General features: G+C 35.6%; 1 long non-coding RNA gene across 4 annotated transcripts in view; it reads right to left on the reverse strand.

Annotated features, from left to right (window-relative positions):
* LOC130145095 (uncharacterized) overlaps nt 1–21126 on the reverse strand; it is a 300065-nt gene that overhangs the window by 100339 nt on the left and 178600 nt on the right. Inside the window, exon 1 of one of the 4 annotated variants that reach the window (XR_008820372.1) lies at nt 3226–3601. The exons of the other annotated variants lie outside the window; for them this stretch is intronic. This is a non-coding gene — a long non-coding RNA (uncharacterized LOC130145095). Of the gene's footprint in view, nt 1–3225; nt 3602–21126 lie in introns of those variants that run through there. 4 annotated transcript variants of the gene reach the window in all.

The following is a 21126-nucleotide window of genomic DNA, read 5'->3' on the forward strand; positions in this document are numbered from 1 at the left end:
AACAATATGTATCACATACTGCACTACTAAAACATGAAATATTACTGTCTAATGGTCATTAAAAATGCCAACTACAAAGCAAGAACTTGTATTTTGAATGAAGAATGAATTGGTTTACTGCACTGAAATGGGTAACTGGGAGTTCAACAGTTCTATGGAGTAAAATCTAAGATACAAAATTACAAAACAGTTAAGCTTTATAATTGCACTTATTCATGATATGTTTGCAAACAAACAGAAAACATAAAGCCCTCCAAGTATGAAGATTAGAGACACTTTATTCCTGAGGGCTGTTAAAAATAAAAATGGCATAATGGAGAATACTTAATATCCTTCACCTTTTGTAGTCTCAGGAAAAGTAACTAACCATTTATTTATCGACGTAAATATAAAGAAGAAACATTAGTCTACTGGTTTGGCATTTAAAAATAGAATAGAGTATCTATAAATTTTAAACTTTATACTTTATACTTATGAATACAGAATGTTGATTTATCTGATAGAAACATGACTTCATTGTATGTTCATACAGACAATAGATTTCTTAATGAAGGAAAATGTTAATTTAGTGACTGCGATCAAAAGCCAAATTTATAATGTTTTAAGTTTTTAAGCTAAACTTTCTGTTACTTCATATATTAGATTATACACTTCAGGCATGCTATCAGACAAAATTTGACTCTGGATTTAGAAGCTGCTCACAAAGTTTTTGGAGCATAACTTGCTGTGATTTATAACACAACCCCTCACCAACCAAACCAGAAATTAAAACCTCTAGAAGTAGTGTGTTAGCATGTGTTCATTATTTCACATTAAAACTTTCTAGGTAAAACTAGGAATATCACAATAAAACATTTTAAAGTTAGTTTTGCAGTATCTAGATGTGTGTATGTATATTTTAAATTAACTGTACCTAATTTAGTAACTCAGGAGAAATTACTTCCACAGGCCAGCAAAAAAATTCCATCACGATTTACACAAATTCTACTATCACATTTACTTTTGCACCAGAATGGTCATTTTCTGGCAATGCTTTACATTAAAATAGGATTCAACTGTGTTGTATTTTTCCCCGTTGAAAAACTTTTTTAAAAACCCAGAAAAATGCAGTTAAATCCAATCCGTTTTATTTTACTAATGTTCTCCATCTATTTTTTTTCAACATGTTAATCTTCTTTCTTTCATTGTAAATACAACGTGTTACAGTTAAACTTGTAGGAGACTTTTGAGTATTGTAACTCAGTCTCCTGCAACATAACAATGAACAAACTCTCCTAGGCAAGTTATACGAAAGTACAGATACTGAAAAGTCTATAAAGCTGAGTTTTTTCCCAATCTAGCAATGTCTTGCATTATGTAATAAAGGAAACACACACACACACACACACACACACACACACACACACAAACACCTTCGAGAAAATGTACAGTGTAACAGAAGAAAGACAATACCTGTAAAGCCCATTTTAACAGCAGGAACTACTGCAAAGGGGATCAAGGCTGGGGGGTAGGGGGCAGGGGAAGGTGCAAAAAGTCTGTTCCACATCGATATTGCTGCTGAAGTATGATATTGCTTATAAGTAAACAAGACATATAGGAACGAACAAGCAACTCCTTGGCGATAGCCAGAAGTGCTGTTACGTAAAATAAAAACACCTAACAAAAATGCTGCCTAGCGCATTTTGTCTTTACATTGAACACGTGGAAAAGACACTGGGGTAGAGTATACACAGCATGTAATAGGAGGTCCTTAATTTCCAATTGCTGGGTTGCTTTGTTAAATACAGATTAAATTCACAAAACGTTCAAGTGTACACTAATAATGTATTCACCTACAGTGCCAGGCTTGTTTATATAATATCAGTGAGGAATAATCACCCATTTATTGCACTGATGAATCTCCACAAATTTCCAAACTCTGAGCACACTTGAAATGTGAACTTTCACAGCTCCTTATTAAAGTTTAGACTAACTCCCTTTCACCCTTTTTAACAACAAAGGACAACCCAGCTCCTGTGCCCTGCCTCACAGATCAGAACCATACCCAGATTTCAAGGAATCAGGAAAAATCCGAAGCCACATCTGATATTTTCCTTCCAAATTTACCCCCAATTGATCTAGGCATGTATTTTTTAAATAGTCATATCAAAAAGCTTCACTCGCACAATTCAAACAAAGAAACTTCTCGAAAATGTCATTACTTACTGTTCACTGAGCATAATTTACTGAGATTAAAAAGTTTAAAGATTCATCTGCTTTATATCCACAAGTGTTTTAAGCAACCCCTAATACTGTAGCCTGCTTAAATGTGACAATTAGGGCTGCTTTGGCATGTTGAAAAATACAAAGGTACCAACAATCCTCATTATGCCTTAGCTCCCTGTAGCCTGGTTTTTGGAGGTGCATAAACTGCGGAAATTTAGAATCATAATAGCAACAATTTGGTACACAAGGAAAAAACAGACACCACCACCCCCCCACCACCCCCTGAATGCTTCAGATATACTGTATAAAGTCATTTTGACATGCCTACACAACTGGTTGTGGCAGCTTTCAGACATGATTCCTAATCACAAAAAAATGCTTCAGGTTCTTTTAGAGAAAGCTTGCCGTTGGGAAGTTGATTTTGGCCAAATGCCAAAATCATGTGCAAAAGGGGCCCTCATTACCAATTCATGGCAGCCTTCAGCGCTGACAAAAAATGTGACCCAACAGGCTAAAGCAACAACTAAAATTAAAAAGTATGAGACAAAGACAACTTACTTAATATTCCTTCCATCGCCATGTTAAACTTTTCCGTAATTAAACCCTTGTTAGTTCAAAGCAGTTTTCAACTACTTTTAAATGATTGCACAGGCAGTCTGTAACAGTGGAAAGCTTTCCCTGTAAATTCTCCTCAGCCACTCCACTTTTAACAGCATTTGGGTCCGACAGCAGAACTTTCTGCTGTGCACCTCTGCGAGAAACCCCTCTCCAAAAAGAAGCGAGGTGCCCGTGTGTATTTCAGTGAAAACTAAGCAGATCATTACAAGATTTTTGCAAGCGTTAAAGGCATAGGAGGAGTGAGGAGGGGGGAGGAGAGAAAGAGCTCGATACGCGGGAGAAGCTATTTCCTAAACTTTCTAAAAAGCTTATCAAAACGGGCATGCAAACATTAAGCAATCGCAATTAACAGCACTCGCTGCGCCACTATCCCATAAAAGCAGATTTGATACACAGCCTTACCTAGATGTCGTCTGGCTTTTCTGTGGATCAAAAAGTTTCCTGCCTAAGCACAGAGATATTCTTTCACCAACCATAAAGGCCCCTTTTATTAATCCAGCACTGTAACAGCCTGCTTTCTACACCACGTTGAGAGCAGGATGCGTCAGCTTTTGAGAGAAGAACAGTCTTAAACACAATTAGTGGCAGATTGTATAATAGAGGATTTATCTTAAAGAGGGAAAAGGCATTTTTTAAAAAGCAAAGAGGGTGCGGTCAGATGTTAGGCTATCCCTGAGAAAAGGGGCCTAGGCTGCACTAGTACCTAAATACTAGCAGAAGCTTACTGGGAAGGGAGCCAATGGAATGACTTTGTTTGACCCAGCTGCCAATCTCTCCTGAAGCACTGCGCCAGACTAAACACTGACACTATTTTAACTCAAATCAGGCTACAGCAGCTGTTTGCTTTCCGGCTCTCAGCTATGCACCATGGCCATGATGACTCTGCACGGCACATATGATAGAGCTGGGGCACTTCTGTTAAAACATGTTCCGTGTTTGGATTGGTGGTGTAGAAGCGACGACTGGAGGGGCTGCTGGTTTGGGGGTTTCTTTCTTCATTTTTTCTTTTCTTTTAATTTTTTTTTTTTTTTTTAAGAAACATCTCTGCCTCCATTTTCCCCAAAAGTGAAATAAAAATGAGATTTGAGGCTCACAGAAAATTTAGCATTGCAAGTCAGGTGAAAGGAGGGAAGTTATTGCTTGGGACTGACAAAAACCAGAATACATTGTAAAGGTGCGCATGTGCACACATGACTCCAAAATCCACCTGAAATTATTTATTTTCCTCTTTACTTGCTCTAAAAATTTTCAGCATAAAAATAATCAACAGATTCTCCCTCTCACTCATTTTTCGCTGCAAAATGAAAGTGTATGTGTGTGTATATATAAGAAAACAGCCGTTACATGTGTCCATATATGCACACATTTACATACGCATCCAGATTCTGATCTAAATTACACCAGTGCAAATTGTACTGTAATCAATGAGGTTATTACAGATTAAAACTGAGGGTAGAATTCAATAGCTAATTTACATATGACAGTATACGAGACTGAAAAAATATGTAAGCATTATTAGTAATAAGCATATGGCATGGAGGTTGGCATGTCTTTTCTAATTCAAAAAAAGTCAAAGAGTCACAGCAACAGAAACAAAGCACATACACATGTTAAAATCCAGTGGAGGCTTCTGAAGTACTGGGCGTGCAGCACAGTCCAACATAGCACCTACAGTTACGCAGCATTTATACTTAAACTCAGTCACAGTACTCTAAGCTTAAACTTTATTTCCTCTCACCCTGCCATAGAGGGTTGATAGCTACTCCCGAAAACTGCGTGTCATGATAATTTCCTTGTTCAGTAAAAAAATCAGAAGAGTATCCCCACTTAAAGCCAAATAGCATAGAGAGGGAACCCAACCCTTTTTATTTAATATAAAAGTGTGAGACTTATTTTGATACAGAGTAAAGGACAAGATGAAGTTCTGGCGCCTGACACCTGAATGCCTTCAGTAAGCACCACTGTGTATCTCAGATTTAGTCTGTATACTCAACAGAGATAATGGGGAAAAAAAACAAAACAAAACAGAAAACCAAATAAAGCAAAACAAACCCCCCTAAACTATGAAAGCTGAGCTTGTTTCCCTGTCTTAGGCTGTTGTGCAACTGATTTCCATGAGCTGTTCAATAGCCTGCTACCAGAAACCAGTGGAAGTCATTGATCTTGCAGAAGCTCCAGTCTCACTACCTGCCCTTCTCACCGGTCCTCAAGTATATTAACAGTTTAAGAAAAGATCCTGGAAAAGATTGTTAATAATCCATCATAAAATGAATAAGAATTACAAATGAAACGAGTGATGACTAGTATGCCCAATGTTCCTATGTAATGTAAGAACTGAAATGGAAGAGGAGACATGCATTATGTCTGAACCACCAAAAACCCCATGCAATTACATTTATACTAAGGAGGAAGTTACAAGAAAGGCAGTTACCTACACCTGAGAAGTCTGAAATCTTTAAATGGCAGACAAGTGAGACAAAGCCAACAGTTTTTACGGTCCCTCTCTTATCTCTCTAAGGAGCACAGCAAACATTTATCATGAGATGAATTTGCAGGCTCCCTAAAGAAAATGCAACTCCTTAGCAAGGAGGATGTGTGCCCTGTGCATTCACACCTCGCGTTACACCAGGCAAGAAAGGCCATACTGCAACAATAGGTCTAGAAAGACATTAACAGTGCTGAACTTAGTATGGCTAGAAAAGAACAGAAGTACAAGGTAAGAAATAAAGCATAGGTTGGAGTGAAACTTTGCCAGCTCCTTGAGGCAAAAAAGAGGGTAATATGGCCAAATCAACAGACAAAGGATTCAGTAACTAAATCTGAGAATGACAGGAAGGCAACGATGCTGTTCCCAGTGAAGCCAGCGAGGAACTTATCCAACACAGGACAAGATCAGGATGCAGATAAACCACGGTGGATAGGTACTTAAAACACTGACATAAAAAAGACAAGACTGTACACTTAGAGGTGGAACACAATGGCTTTTCATTCAAATACAGTATAATTAGCAGAAAGCTCATGCAAACTTCTTGGAAAGCTAATTTAAAATTTATTCCTGTTTCGGTTTCTGAGGGTGGGTCCTCTTAAAGTAATTTTGATTTGTACATTAAATACTCTTGTCATAATTGCTCCAGGGTGGTTGCAGGAGAGGGAGGTAGTATCTGACATATCTTTCACTTTTAAACAAACTTTTGTCAGCCTGGGGCAATGCATGAAGAAACATAGGGAAGCACTGGAATAGGTAACCAGTAGAGCTTTGCTGATGAATACAAATCTCTTTCCTTCTAGAAAACTGTTCAGAATTCTTATTATCTTATAAATTAAACATTAGTACAGCTAAGAATATTTGCAGTTTCTGTTGTAGAAAATCTCCAGTTGCTCCTAAAAGGGTTCTCTATTAAAAATAACACGCTCATTCTTTTTACCTCGATTTTGAGGTTAGGGAGCTGAGTGTATATGTGATTACACTCTATGCACCTATGCCATCACAAATCTCTTCAAATCATTCACCAATATTTATCAAATTTAAGATAAGAGGTTTCAGATGTACTTTTGAGAAACCCAGTAGCTTTGAGATCACCATCCCGTATCAAATATAGGTCAAATGAAAAGACGAGAGAAATTTTGTCAGCATCCCCATGATCAGATATGGAAAATCTGTAGAAGAAGACCTTCTAACTGCTTCAGTACTTCACAGTAAAAACTTCCATCGGGTCCACATACTGGTTTAAATATCAAAGTCCAATTAACCTCAAGAAATGAATCCATAGGAAATTAGGCTTCACTGGCCATGAACTACTTTTGTTTTACTGGGGAGCTGGTAGAAAGCATATTGGACATATAATTCAAAGGCTTTTTTTGTTTGTTTTGCTTTTAAATTTCAACTATTCCATTGGAGTGACTTCTTTTTGCCTTCATTTCTTCTATGTTTAGCACCATAATTTTGGCCCAGTACTCTATGACAAAATGATTCCTCACTCAAGTCAACTGTAGAGCTCTAAGTGATTTCAAAGGAATCTGTATTTTATCCTTTTCATGCCCAAGCCATAAGCATATTGCCAGAGGGTCCCAGAAAACCATGCAGGTAGATCACTATGCAGTTAGCACTGTGAAGTGATTAATAACTTTCAGCTTCCACTTGTGAATCAGCCACTTCTGGAACAGATGATGGCCAAAACTACAACATAACATTGTAAGTCATATATGCCACTCTGGCATGGAAGGCTGAGCTCCTACAATGGTGTGCATTTGTTCACCTACTGAGCCTTCTATAATCTAAACTTTCCGTAACTATCACTGCTAGGCTTCGCCAGTAAGAATCACTGGGGGAAAGAGGGAAAAAAAAAGAAATTAAAAACATAGAACAAAACTTGCTTTTCAATATTTCAGCTACTTCAGGTGAGTAATTTAGGTTTCCAAAAAAAAAAATGCCTTCAAACAACTTTATTTCCTTCCCTGCTCCACTAGTACATCACACACCACTAGTCTTATTAATATATTGAATTTATAATATGCTTATTTTAAACTGGAAGACAATGGTGAAACACAAGGGGAAAAGAAAAGGAAAAAAACAAAACCCAACCACCCAACCACCCCAAACCAGGAATACATGCTATATTTTCTATTAAAAAGTGAGAAACATAAATAAATTCAAGAGACAGCCACCTATTCATGGTGAAATGGAACCCAGATGCTAACAGCTGAGAAGAAACTTGCCTCAGAAATGTGATTGCATAAATACCTTTCATGAAGGATTTTCATAACCCTGTGAGTAAGCCAGTGCCCACCACACCACTACCAACAGTAGTGCACTAAACTTTTCTTTTCCATTTGTTTGGGAAAATCTGGTATTGCTATAGTCCATAGACATCTTTTTTTTTTAAAAGCATAAAACATGGCAGTGACTTTCGTAGCTATGGAATTAGTTTAATTCACACTCTAAAATTAGTCTTACACAATCTCATCATCTCCAGATGCTCCTTTATACTCATAAATCCACTAAAATGTTTATATTGTCCCATGAAAAGGGGTGAATGCCTGCTGTGGATTGTTGCTCCAAGGCAGCAATAACTTACTATGTCTTTTCTGTAGCAAGTTGCAGTGTTTTTTTGAAGTACAATCTATAGACATTTGCTCTTTCCATCACACCTCCCACATTTCCACAAACCACAACATATTTATGCTTCAAGACATCTTCTGGAACAAATCAGTTTTAGTTTTGAATTCGAATATGGCATGACACAAGACAGATATAGCTGAGGATTCTCCTAAGAATAAATTTGTGTGCTTTTAGAAGAGAGACCAAGCAAACATCAAGCTTGCATATACGCTTTACTTCCAAGTCAAGGAAATAGCTACCATATGTATTAAAAAGTCAGTATCAAACATGATTGCATTAGATATAACACAACCGGGTCCCTAAAGACCACCATCCAATCTTACTCATTCCATCTTTGAGACCAATTATCATGTTATTATACTCAGTGGTGATAAGAATCCATCAAGGAAGAGGATCCTATTGTGCTGCCAAACAAAAAGGCAGTTCTTGCCCCAAATGTCATCCTACTATTTCGTCAGTCAAATTCAGCCTTGGTAAATGAGATCCCTTTCCTGAACTCATACACACAGTTAGCTCTCCCACTACCATAATCTCTTTTGTGGTTCTGACTACTGAAGAAGGGAGACATATTCCAGTTTTTCCTCTGTGGGTAAATGTCTTCTATGGATTTAATTTCTATTATTGTCTTTAAGAAGAGATAAAAAATGGATAAAGAAAGAAAAAAAAATAATGAAGATTGTTAGTAGTGCACCCCTCCAAACATTAAGCACACATTAACAATAGTTTCATACTTAGCACTAAACATAAAAATGAAATGGACAGCAAACAACTTCTATTTACAGTATTGCACACTCACAAGATGCCAGTGAGTCTAGGAAGGAATGTGATACGGTAGATCAAGGTGGCTAGAATTCAAGATTCTTGGTGTTTATTTCTTATCCTGCTCCTAGCTCAATGAGTAACCTTGGGTATATAACTTAACCTCCCCTGTCCCATATTTCAGCTGATATAAATTCCAAAGTTTCAAAAGGCACATGAAAGGATCTGCACAGTCAAGCCTTCAGTCCTCAGCATCCTAGTTTTTATAAAGGTGTGACATACAATATTCCTATTACTTTAAAAGTAATTAATAATATAGTAATAGAAACACTATTAATTCTTGTTACATGGTTTGAGATCCACCTTTGCAGCAATGGTGAAAAAATCAAAGAAAGCATTTCATCATAAATTATTTTAAACTGAACTACAATTTCTGATTGCCTGTAATGTTCACCTACAGTAGAAATAAATATTAAACAAGTCTCTATTGAATAACCAGAATAAATTTGTGGTTGGTTTAAGTGCTGGTTTTATGTAAATCGGAGAGACAGGGCGTCAGATTCTGTTTTTCACTGCATGCTTCACAAAGATAGTCCTAAGCACTAATGTGTAAAGTTTTAAACTACCTGCTTCACTGCAAAGCTTAAATAACCAATCACTCTGCCAATGCATATGCCTTTAAGTCAGCACTGTGTTGACTCTTTAAATATTTTCACTTTTTAATATAAACTTTTCAGACAAAAATTTCTCTTAGAGAACAAGGACTCTACACAACCAAAATGGAGAGAAGTTACCGCTTTCTGTTTTTTCAGTCTCACCTGTTTAAGTACAGCTGACACAGCACAGATGCATGCATTACTCTTGTCTGGGGGATAGCCTGTTTACCAACCTTTTAACGACTTACGGTTGAAATCGCCTCATTTAGGAATCATGATGGTATTGACTATTAATGTGAAGCAGAAGAGCCTACCAGCTACCCCAGGAGGCTAAAAATCTGTGCCTTGGGTTCTATTCAAAGCTCTGGAGAGGAAAAAAGAGGCAGGTGGGATTTGCATACACTGATGATTTCAAAATCCTGCTCAGCAGCCATTTCCATAGCTACACATTTAGACACAACCAAAACTAAACCTGGCAATATGGGAGGGATTCTTCAGACCTTTCTGCATCCTGCACCAAAATACCTGGGTTTCCAAACTATTACACCAGAAGGTTTGGAAGCCTTTATTTGCATATTGTAAATCCACCTATCAATTGCCTGTAGACAAAACATAACATGCAACTGAAACAACATATACAATACTATCATTGTATTCTTCCTGCAAAGCTGGCTTCTAGAGTTTTCTCCTTTCAAACCCAATACAAGGCAGAAAAGGTACATCTTTACAATAATTTATTCTTTGCTAATCAACTACCTAAACAAAGAAGCAATAGACAATGAAGCTTGGTTATTATCTGCTATTATTGCACATCTATGAAGGCCCAAGAGAAAAGACCATCAGCTACAGCCTCTTTAGGTAAAAAAATCATCGCATTACATGGTTTTGGTTACAGGTCTGTGATACAGCAGAATAGATTTTACAAGAACACAAAGTAGAGGAAAGCAACCTATCTGATAATTTTTTTTCACCAGAACAACTAAAAATACTATGTTAGAAAATGCACTTTAGTAAGTTTTGTCATAGTATTTTCATGTCCTAAATTTTCATGACTGCCACTAACTGTCAAGGGAAAGTTTCATGAAATACAATTACTTGCATAGATTAAATGAGGTAGGTACTATTCAATACCTTTCAGTCATACATATAAATGTTAACCTCTGCATAGAGACTACCTTTTTGATAAAATGCCTCCTTATGTCTAAAACCAGCTTTTCTTCCACTCCCAGCTGTATTTTATTAGTTATTTTAGACAGCACTTTACTGTCACTGTAGAAGTTTCAAGTTTAATCTAAAGCAACTTCTGCATCCCAGCTGAAAAAGTAGCAGCTATAAAAAGTAATTTTCAGTTAGTCACATCATCACAGGTTGGTTTACATTTACACTATGTGAAGTTAGATTACCATTCCAACATGAAACCCAGAAAATTGGAATTCACTTATGGAGAAGGCCTTGCAAAGCAGAAACCTTTTTCAAGTCAGGAGTATGGTCTGTCACATCTGCTTAATACATATAGTTTCCATTTACTATTAGAGAGCTGTATGCAAGTACTGATGGGGAACACATGTTTATTACCTTAGTCTCATGAGTAATCAAGCATCATGAACAATCGTATACGTTTTGTTTATTAGTCTGTGCACATTTGTGATGTAGGATCTTCATATGTAATGATCACTACAACATCACAATATTTAACGAGCAAATATTTGAGGAATGTCTTCAACAAACTTCAGTACATGCCAAAACTTTCTCAGACATTGTGTTCTCTAAAAAAAAACCCAAGAGAGTAAGAAGAGAAAACAGGCAGCAGACTGACAAATTTTAATTCACCTGCACTCAGCTTGATGCTGAAAATGATGGTACCTCCAGGTGCATGTGGTTCCTACATATGCTTAGCATATTTAACAAACACTACTTCAAAACTGTGACAAGCCCATGGAAAGAGCTGGATAGCAACCTAACTCACTTTTTTCTGTTAAATGGTGTTTTAAAAGCATCAAGTATCCACTGGTCAACTGACTGAGCAGCACAGACAATATAGTGAGGAGACAGGATAAAGAGAAAGAAACAAACCTCTTTTCTGGGCTGCAAACATAAGAATATTAATGTTTTCTTAACTTTTTTGGGGAAGTATTTGAGTCCCCATAGTTTGGACATGAAGAAGCTGAAATGAAACGGAGTAATACTTGATCTTTGGTTTGGTGTGAAAGACCAGCAAGCTGCCATCAAGCATCAGTACAGTGCTCGTGGGTAAAATGGAGTGGAATTAAAATGACAAGCAAGAATTGTGGATACATTAATAATAATACCAAGAAAGTTTGAAAGGAAAAACAGAAGGTAGTGGATTAGAAGGAATACCAAGAGGAAGAGAAAATGAAAGGGACTTTTCTTCCCCTTGCTCATCAAGCCTGTGACCATGGGGCAGGACAAATAGAAACTTCAATTCTTTGGTACTTCAAGTTCCATTTTTGGACAGAACTAATGATGGACACCTCACAGGTTATTCAGCCCTAGAAAGAAAACAGTTTGGAAAATCATAAAAAAGTTTTTCTAGTAAAAGTCACCAGCCAACTAACAGCAGCAGTTGTATCACTGGAGATTCACAGATTTCAATAAATTTTGGAATTCTCTTAGCAATAATACCTAGAGGGCGTGACAGCACACAAATGCTTTTAGTATTCCTATAAGAAAAATTACTTCAAATGTAGCAGTAACATCTCTTTGAGTGCAAATTCTGTTGCTCTATAGTTACACTGCACTAGCACAAATGCTATATGAAGCTTTGAATGTAAAAAGATTGCTGTGCATTATATTTTTTTTAATTCTATTGAACGCATAAAACTATATTAAATTACTCATCACCAGTTTAGTGATGACTCAAACATCAGCAAAAATGAACAAAATTACAAACTGTGAATTTTTATTTCAAATCTATGTTAAGCTGAAACACATTTCTTTAAATCAATCAGGTTTACCTCAGAGATACAGCTGAAATGTGGAATTGTGGGATATAAAAGAATCTAGCACTGTAGATACCACCCTACCTTTTCGAGAAATGCATCTGATGCTCTGCTAGAGTGGATTTCCATGACAATAGGGCTATGAAATTTCATACCAGTTGGATGGAGATCAGCTCCCATATATCTTTCTTCATGACAAGTGACATGCACTTGTTTTGGATTCAGAGTTACACAGGAACAGTAAAAAACAAACAAATTGTGGACAAACAAATACATGGTGTGGTTTGTTTTTTTTCCTTTTCATGAAAAATTTTCTTCTAATTAAGCTGTAATTTTGAAGGAAGACATTGCTGGTGTTTATAATTAAAAATTCATTATCTCACTGCTGAAAAGAACCAGAACATGCTAAATTTTGTACTGTAATTTGGGGATGAGAGAAAAGTGCCCCAAATATTTACGTAGCATCAGAGACAGAGATTCTATAATTCTAAATATTATATGAAAGGGAAGGAACCAAAAATAGTAACATACTGTTTAACGTTCATATACAGAAAACAAAACAGAAAAAAAATGAAGATGCTGCTTAGCCATGCCTTAATTAGTAAGCCTTGCTTTTGAAAAAAATATAATAAGAAAGCTATTTTTTCAAAAGAAAGAGTTAAGCAACAAGGCTATTTATGCAGTTTTCTCAGCCCTCAATATAGGACTAAAGAGCCTGCAATTTTCAAGGTGATTTGCAATTTCCATTAATTTGTTGAAGGTTTTGTAGCTCAATAATGAGACACTTTCATCAGTTATTAGTGAATCAGAGCTGTTTGCAGCTTTAATTCAAACACAGTAAATACAAATGCAAATGTGCACATGATTTTCTATTATCATTTCTAGAGGGTGAAAGAAGGCAAATGATCTTCAGGAGAATGGGGATGTTTATCATTATTTGCCTAAAATTGGTTAACAGCCCCATACTGCTCAAAGTGAACTGAGAGTTGTTGATAAATGCCAATATTTGGGTTGTGAGGAACCGCAAATGGTCATTTGGTGCTGGGGTGTTGGCTTTACCTCCCTGAAAACTGAAAATCTTAAGGTTTTTCCTACTTTAAAAGACACAGCTGTTGGACTGTCATAAAGATATGGGTTTATTTATTCATCAGCTTCTTGATTCAAGGGAAAATTTTTTGAACTTTAGGATCCATGTTAATTCTGGCCTCTTAGTGTGTCAGTGTCTTAAAATCCTTGCATAAATCTATAGATTATATCTATATTGTGGAGTTCTGGTAGAATGTATTAAAATGGGAAGATTTACGTGCATATTAAGGTGCCTTCAAATGCAAGGGGACATTCAGAACAGTTCACAAGGTGACCAGAGAGGTTTCTAATGCCTGTTGAAGCTGATTTAAAAATCAATGCCAACAAAACTTAGTATCACTAAAATCCCATTCTTTTAAAGCCACTATCAAAGCATCTTTGAGCATCTGCCTCTACAAATCTGGTCCAGACAGCAATAAAATGGATTTGTTTCTGTCACTTAGCAAGAATAGGGCATTTCATCCTTCCAAACCAAGCTGTTAATTAAAAATAAGACTAACATTTAAAATGAAGATGAGTAACACAGAGGTTTTACTCAATAGCCACTTGATGGCAGCGTCATGTATAAAAAGATGACTGTGAAGTTAAAACATTTAAAAACATCTTCAATAACGGAAAAAAGCCAACTCAAATGACACCTTGATTACTGCAGAATATTACCCTCCTAATAGAACTCTTTTTAATGATATTTTGAAGGTCAGCAACCAAATCAATAAGTAAACCCATAACAATAATAAATTTTAAACTTCAAAAATGTTGCTATAAAGGTTATTCCTTTAAAATCAATATACAAAACACTTTTAATATTTGTTAAGAATTTTATATTCATTCTAGCATATAGCTTTCCAATGATAACTAATAGTTATTTTCTTTGGGAAGAAACAAACTAATAGAATTCCATGAGGATTTACTAAGAGAGAGTTCATGGGCACTGATTTAATAAAAATATATGGCACTAGTGCTACCAGTACAATATCTTTTCTGTAGCTTATAACTATGAGAGTGGTTTATATTTCCTGCCAGCAGGATGATTCACATTCTTTGGTCATCAAACACAGCCAAATAAACTTAAGAGAAGAGGGAAAGTAGTTCATGGTAGGATACAGGTCAAGTTCAAAAGCTGTCTTTCTCTTCCTTTCCTGACTTGCTCATCTGTTTGCACTGCAGCCTGGAGAACAAACCCAGACTGTTTCAGCTGAACAATGAAACGGGCTACATCCCTATGCTGCCAATAAACAAGCCAATAGGAACTGCCTTTGCCTCCAAAGATGTCCAAATATGTTCAAACACATTTTTTGCCATTTTTATACTAGTTTGAGAAAAAGATCATCTTCAACATGTAATGACTGCTCAGCATATTAAAATAATTGGTCAATAACATTTTCCAATAATGCAACTGCAAAGACAGCTCTGTGAGTATCGTATTCTACCTTTGACTTTTTTTAGAAAACATTTGTTTGCAGTACCAAACATGTGTCTAGTGAAGAAAAGACAACTCTGTTATTCCAGCCAGGCAACTCCTTCAGACTAAAATCTGTCATTCTCTTGATTTATGACTGGAACTTTCATTGCCACCGATGATTATTCAACATAATGAGTGAAACAGGAAGAAATCCTTCAAGTGGTAAAACAAACAAAAAAATCAATGTTCATAAGTATCTTTTTGAAATAGAAACTCTAAATAATATCCTGAGCTAATACAGAATTAATGCCCACAAAGGTTTTGTGGGTTTTTTTTTTCAAAATCTGATGGAAAGTGCAACTTCATTCTAAGTCTTAGAACTTTAATGTTAGATTTTCACCCAAAGTAAATCTTCTCAGTCAAGTTCTTAAACGTTTACAAATATGGTTTATAATGGAAGCTGAAACAGAACGTCCACTAAATGCAGAATCACAAACAGAAGTAATGTTTTAGTTCTAAATCTAATGTTACATTTCTCATTACTTTTCTGAGTCACAAAATTAATATGGAACAGTCTTAATGGTTAAATTGTACTTTAGTTTTAAAATTAGATAAATGTCTTAAGAATTCTCAGGAAACTTAAAAAAAAAAAAAGAAGAAATATTTCCTATCCTTCCTCCACCACAACCACTCTGCAAGAATCAACATTAAAAAACAAATAAACAAACAAAAAAACCCCCCAAAAACCCCAACCCAAAATGTAGTTTTCTGATGGTTTTATCAAACAGGATTCAACAATACAAAAATAACAATACCGAACAGTTCTGGGACCATTCTTCTAACAGTATCTTGAAAAGATATTTTCAGGTTTCATGTAAACCCTAATGTATTTAAGTGTGAATTTCTAAACTTTTATTGATGTTGTAGCTCACTCATAATTTATATTTAAATTATAAACACTAACTTTTATTTTATACCTAACAATAAACAGTTTACTGTTACTGGGGCTGGGGGGGTGAATAGGGAGGAAGGGAATTAGACAAAAAAAAACAACCAAAAAATCCAACTGTAAATTCAGCTTCCAAATGTAGAATTGCTGTGTTTGTTCCTATACTAAGCACTGCATTATATTAGTCTTCATGTTGATTATTTCTTTTTTTAAAAAAAAAAGGACAGAAGTCCATAGTAGTCTGAAAAAAAGTTATTTCAAGTAAACTTAAAGAATAAGAATCACATATGACTGAAATACTAGCATTATAGCAGAAATTACTTCTCTTGATACCAAAAAAAACCCAGATGTACTTAGGCTGCAACCTTACTGATTTGCTGATTTAGTCAACTGTTTGTGATTTATGTACTACTTTTTTTGTGCTAGAGTCCACAGACCAGCTCCTTCTCAAACTACTTTTCAAACTAGAATGCAGCTGGCAGAGAATGGCTTGCATATTTATTAAGGAGCATCTACCTCAGTGATCATTTTTATAGAAGTACTTTTTCATCACTATAGGCCAAACTTCATTAGCTGACTGTTTGGAAAATACACAAGCAGCATTACCAGGATTGATGAATTCCTAAGTCTTATAAACAGGGATTGTGAGTTTATTACTCATCAGAAGATGTCCTTTTTCAGCATTGTGGCAGACACATTGAAGTTATCCTGGAGAACCTAGTAATGAAGAGCCTGGAGGACCATCACTGTAGACTATAGTCAAGCAGGCCCAATAACTGATCATAATCACTAGGTCATCATAATAGAATCAAGGCCAATAAAACCAAGTAGTCCCCAGTTTTAGTGGTGAAACAGAAAAGTTTTGTTTGCTTGTCTCTTCAGCTTCCTTAGCTAATTTAATTTTATACCCAGAGAATCACAAAGCTATTAAATTGCCCATTATAGAATTAATAGCTCAAAGAATTGTCAAACATTGTAGTAAATGGCAGTTCAATGTTTGCAGCATGGTTACGTGTTTTGGCGGGGGCTGCGCATCAGGTAGTTTAAAAGTATTTCAAAGAAGAGATTGTAAGTTCTTGCTGCATAGGACTAGCATTCTTGTTAATAGGAGTCATGCAGAGGGTGGAATGCACTGGCAGAACAAAAAAGGTGCCATGATATATGTAGCAGTTTAAGCAAGGTACAATGACTCAAGGTAAAGATATGCTCGAATGGCTATGAATGAGGCGTCTGAGAGTTAAGGTGTCAGTTTTAACAAAATTTTTTTTCCTACAAAAGATGAAATTTCATGTTAAACATCTGAGAAGATTTTATATTAACCTAACCAGTTACTATTAGTCAAAGTTTTTTGCATTCGGGGGTTTTAGTTTTGGGTTTGTTTGTTTGTTTGTTTGAAATTTAAATTGACATTAAAATGATCTTGAAAATATTGAATAAGGGTAAGATGATTGCAAATGTTATTTTAGCTTTGAAGCTTTATATTGCCCTTCTCTTGGCCTGCTAAGTAGTTAATATGTCATACTTAACCAAAATGTTTATATTTCTACATGCAATCCATTTCTCTCTTTTCTATACAGAACTGATGAGCAATAACTACAAATGTTAGATATTCTTTAGATATTTCTTCTTAATGGTGCTTCTATTTACATGTTTCTTTTCTTTATCAGTTCTTAAAAGAATCTTCTCATGTCAATCAATGCGAATCCCTTAGTAATTAGATGGGAGATTTTATATACAAAAATATATAAAAGCAAACTGCACATGCAGCTTCATGAGAATATATATAAGAGGCTTCCCCTATTTTGCTATCAGTTATCTACTTATTAACACATACATTCAATAATGGGAAAGTACACCTATCTTTACCAGAACAGAATGGGCAAAACCAGAAAATATGAAAAAGCAAAATTCATGATTTTGTAAATTTCAGATCAATGACATCTTTAACAGGTACATGCATGTGTATTTAAGATTAGACAGACTGTTTTTTCCAACTTCTTTTTTCTTTTGAAAATTGATTTAATTCCCAGATTTCCTTTCTAACTTGAGCCAAAGAAAGACAAGTATCAAATTGCATCAAATAAATCATACTTGCTTAATAGACAAATATGCTTGTTGTTATTCTTCTACTTGTTAATGATCTACCCAGACTTAGCTTTTCACTTACAAGCTGCTGCTCTGTCCTTTTCCAGTGTATTTCACCATTTGTATCTTCATAAGCACTAAGAAGAAAATCTTGTAGCATGGTTGGTATCAGTGATGCTTGGTTTCAGATTTGATACCATTTTCTTGGTGGTTTTATGCTATCTGATAAAATGTGCATAGAGAGCAAATTTGTTACTCATGAACAACAAAATACTTTATAGAACAGTGATGTTTTAATATAATTTAATATGAATGTGAAACTTGTCATGGGTCTGTTAATCTATCTACAAACTAATTTCTTGTCCCAAAGATTGTAACTTACAAGAATTTTTAAATTAAGTGGTCATCTTTGAGAAAAAAACCCCAAGCAATGTACTTCCCAGGGAATAAAAATTATAACAGATTAATTCCATCCCCCTTTATGAGTATAAATAATCATCTCCTTTAGAAATAATGTTACACTATACTGAGGGCAACTGAGCGACATCATTGCTTAAGTTATTTGGAAACATATAGTGTAGAAATACTACTTCAATGGCAACAAAGCACAGCAGGATTGGCCCTACAGTAACACAACATAAGGGAAATAAATAGAAAAAAACCCCTATTTTTTGTTGTCATTTTGAAATATTTAGAACTTAGGCCCCCCAAACCTTTTAATTTAAAATCTGATTTAGCAAGATACTTTAGTACATACTTCATAGTATGTGAGTAGTCCAATTAAGAATCAATTAGAACCTATCAGAAAAATATCTGAACAATATATTAAAACATCCCACTAAACCTGGAAGTTAATGCTGTTACTTTATATTTACTTTATATTTACTTTAGTCCATTTTTTTTTGTTGTTGTTGCTACACTTACTATTCTTTTACTACATATAATCAACATCACAACGAGCTTTTACAAAATGCCAGGTATTTTTTCAGAGAAATAGAAAACCAAAACTTTTGCATAAATTTTAAGCATAAAACCACAAATGCAAATAAGAGTTAAATCTAAAACAGTCTACAATAAGCAGGAATAAAAATGAGCCTTTAGGTGCCTATTTCACTTGTCAGGCTTACTTTTATTTCTAAACCATGTGCCAACATTTTGGGATATTTAAACTAGTCTTTAAGTTAAAGAGAATTCAAACTACTTTCAATATATCAAATTAGTTTAAAAAATAATCTTGGGGAAAACAACCTTCTATAACAAGACTAATTATCATAATGACTTAATGTGAGTTTTTTAAAGCATGTCTTTCTTAATTCAGTTATTCTTTGATGCTGTCTAGTATGTATAAGATCCCACGTTACATAATAGTGTGCCCTAAAATATGTTTTTGATATTGTGTTTAAAAACTGAACACAATCCCAACCAGTTTCATACCAAGCAATTACATTTTCACTTTATAAATAAGCAGACTGTTAAATTCAAGGTGCTAGTAAAATGATTTTTAGCTCACCTTTTTTATATCAATTTATAAGGTTGATAATATTCAAAGAAATATTGGACCAGACCAGTCAAATGTTCACAGCAGGCTAATGGTTATCACAACTAAGATGATGTTAACTTGAGAATTATATCAACATTTCTGCTTCCAAAACTGATGATGCTAATCAAAACATAGAAATTACACAACCCCCTGGGATGGATGGGAAAGTTTAGGCATGACATCCACAAGGTATGTGTTTCAACAGTGACAAATTAAAACTTTCAAACAGCTGCAGTGTTTTCAAGTGGGAGAAGCTGATAAAAATCACGAGGTGAAATGGAGATCTCCTTCAGAACATACAATTGGGCTAAGGATAAAGAGAGACAGAAACAAGATTTTGCTCTGAAAGCAGGGGGAACCTACCAGAGGAAAAAAAGTGCTGTCAACCAGAAAAGAAAGCAAAAAACTATCTCGTTATTAAAGAGAAGGGCTGGGTGGCATGAAACTTTCTTCCTAGAATGGTAACATGTGAGGTCAGAAAGGCCTGATTAATTCTCCTTTTTCAGAAAGAAAAGAATCCTTGAAGCAATATTTGTTTTGAAAGAACCATTAGTCAAGAAGAATACATAGTTCAGCAGTCATTTAACCCCCAAGAGCATTTATTGCAGGTGCATCTCAGAAAATTGTTAAGATTTGCTTCTGGGACACCCACTGGTGGCCACTGGTTTCTGATGAGTCCACATTCAGCTACTTGAAGGTAAAACTATTGCCAGAAGTTTCAAAAGTAGAGCAAAAGGTAAGGTGGAATGCCAAGATTAGAGCTGATATAAAGAATTCATACCTATGGAGACCAACAGGACCAAAACTGGAACCACGTCAAGTTCTGTGTTGTCATATCATTTTCCACTTGGGAGAACACAAAGAGAGGGTGTGCTTCACAAGGGCAAGTAGAGTCCATAAAAGGAAGGAATTTTGGACATGTAATTTTCCAACAGTATTTTTACAAGAGACAGAATCCCCAGCAACTAAGGGCCGATCCAAATACATGCACAAGCGAAAAAATAGTTTAACACAAAAACTACTATGATACTCTACTACAGCATCATGGGGCAGACACCTACATATAGTGAAAGACAATGACTGTGTTGGCTAACCAGGAAGCATGCTAGAAGGGATTATCTAAGGAAGCAGATCTCTTGTAATTGAGGTTGAAAGATGTTGGAAATGAAGGGCAAGCTTTTTCTTATGGACAAAAAAGGGTAGCTCCCCAAAACACACAGCAAGGTACTAAATGCAAGAAATGAATCTAAACCTAATAATGTTCTCCAAGACTGCACTTAGTAGTGCCCTCCAGTCACTTCTGGGCATTCAGTCAGTGGGACAAGAACAGAGCCAGTCTGAATCAACCTCCCTGCTCTCCCAGATCCGCACAGTGAGGAAGCAAGGTCCTCGGCACCAACTGTTTCACTCTGCAGATCAGGTCCTATTGCTCTTCACCACTTGCTAATGTAGACATAGCCAAACTATATTTATTTGGAGACTGAAGCAGGGCTACATATGGAGAATTTCACCTTTGACAAGTACTAACTTCATTTACATTAACACCTGTCTAGACTGTTTTCCTAAGTATAAACATAAAAATCTCCTTAGTGTATCTGGGTCTTTCTTACTTAATTAACCATATGTGACGTAAAGTGATACAACCCAGTTAAAGGTATGTCATTGTTGATAGGATCAATTACAGTCAGACATAAGTATTCATTGCTTATACCATCTGTGCTGTACTCCTAAGTGCAGAACCTTGTCA

The sequence above is a fragment of the Falco biarmicus genome, chromosome 2 (assembly GCF_023638135.1).
Source record: "Falco biarmicus isolate bFalBia1 chromosome 2, bFalBia1.pri, whole genome shotgun sequence".
Lineage (NCBI taxonomy): Eukaryota > Metazoa > Chordata > Aves > Falconiformes > Falconidae > Falco > Falco biarmicus.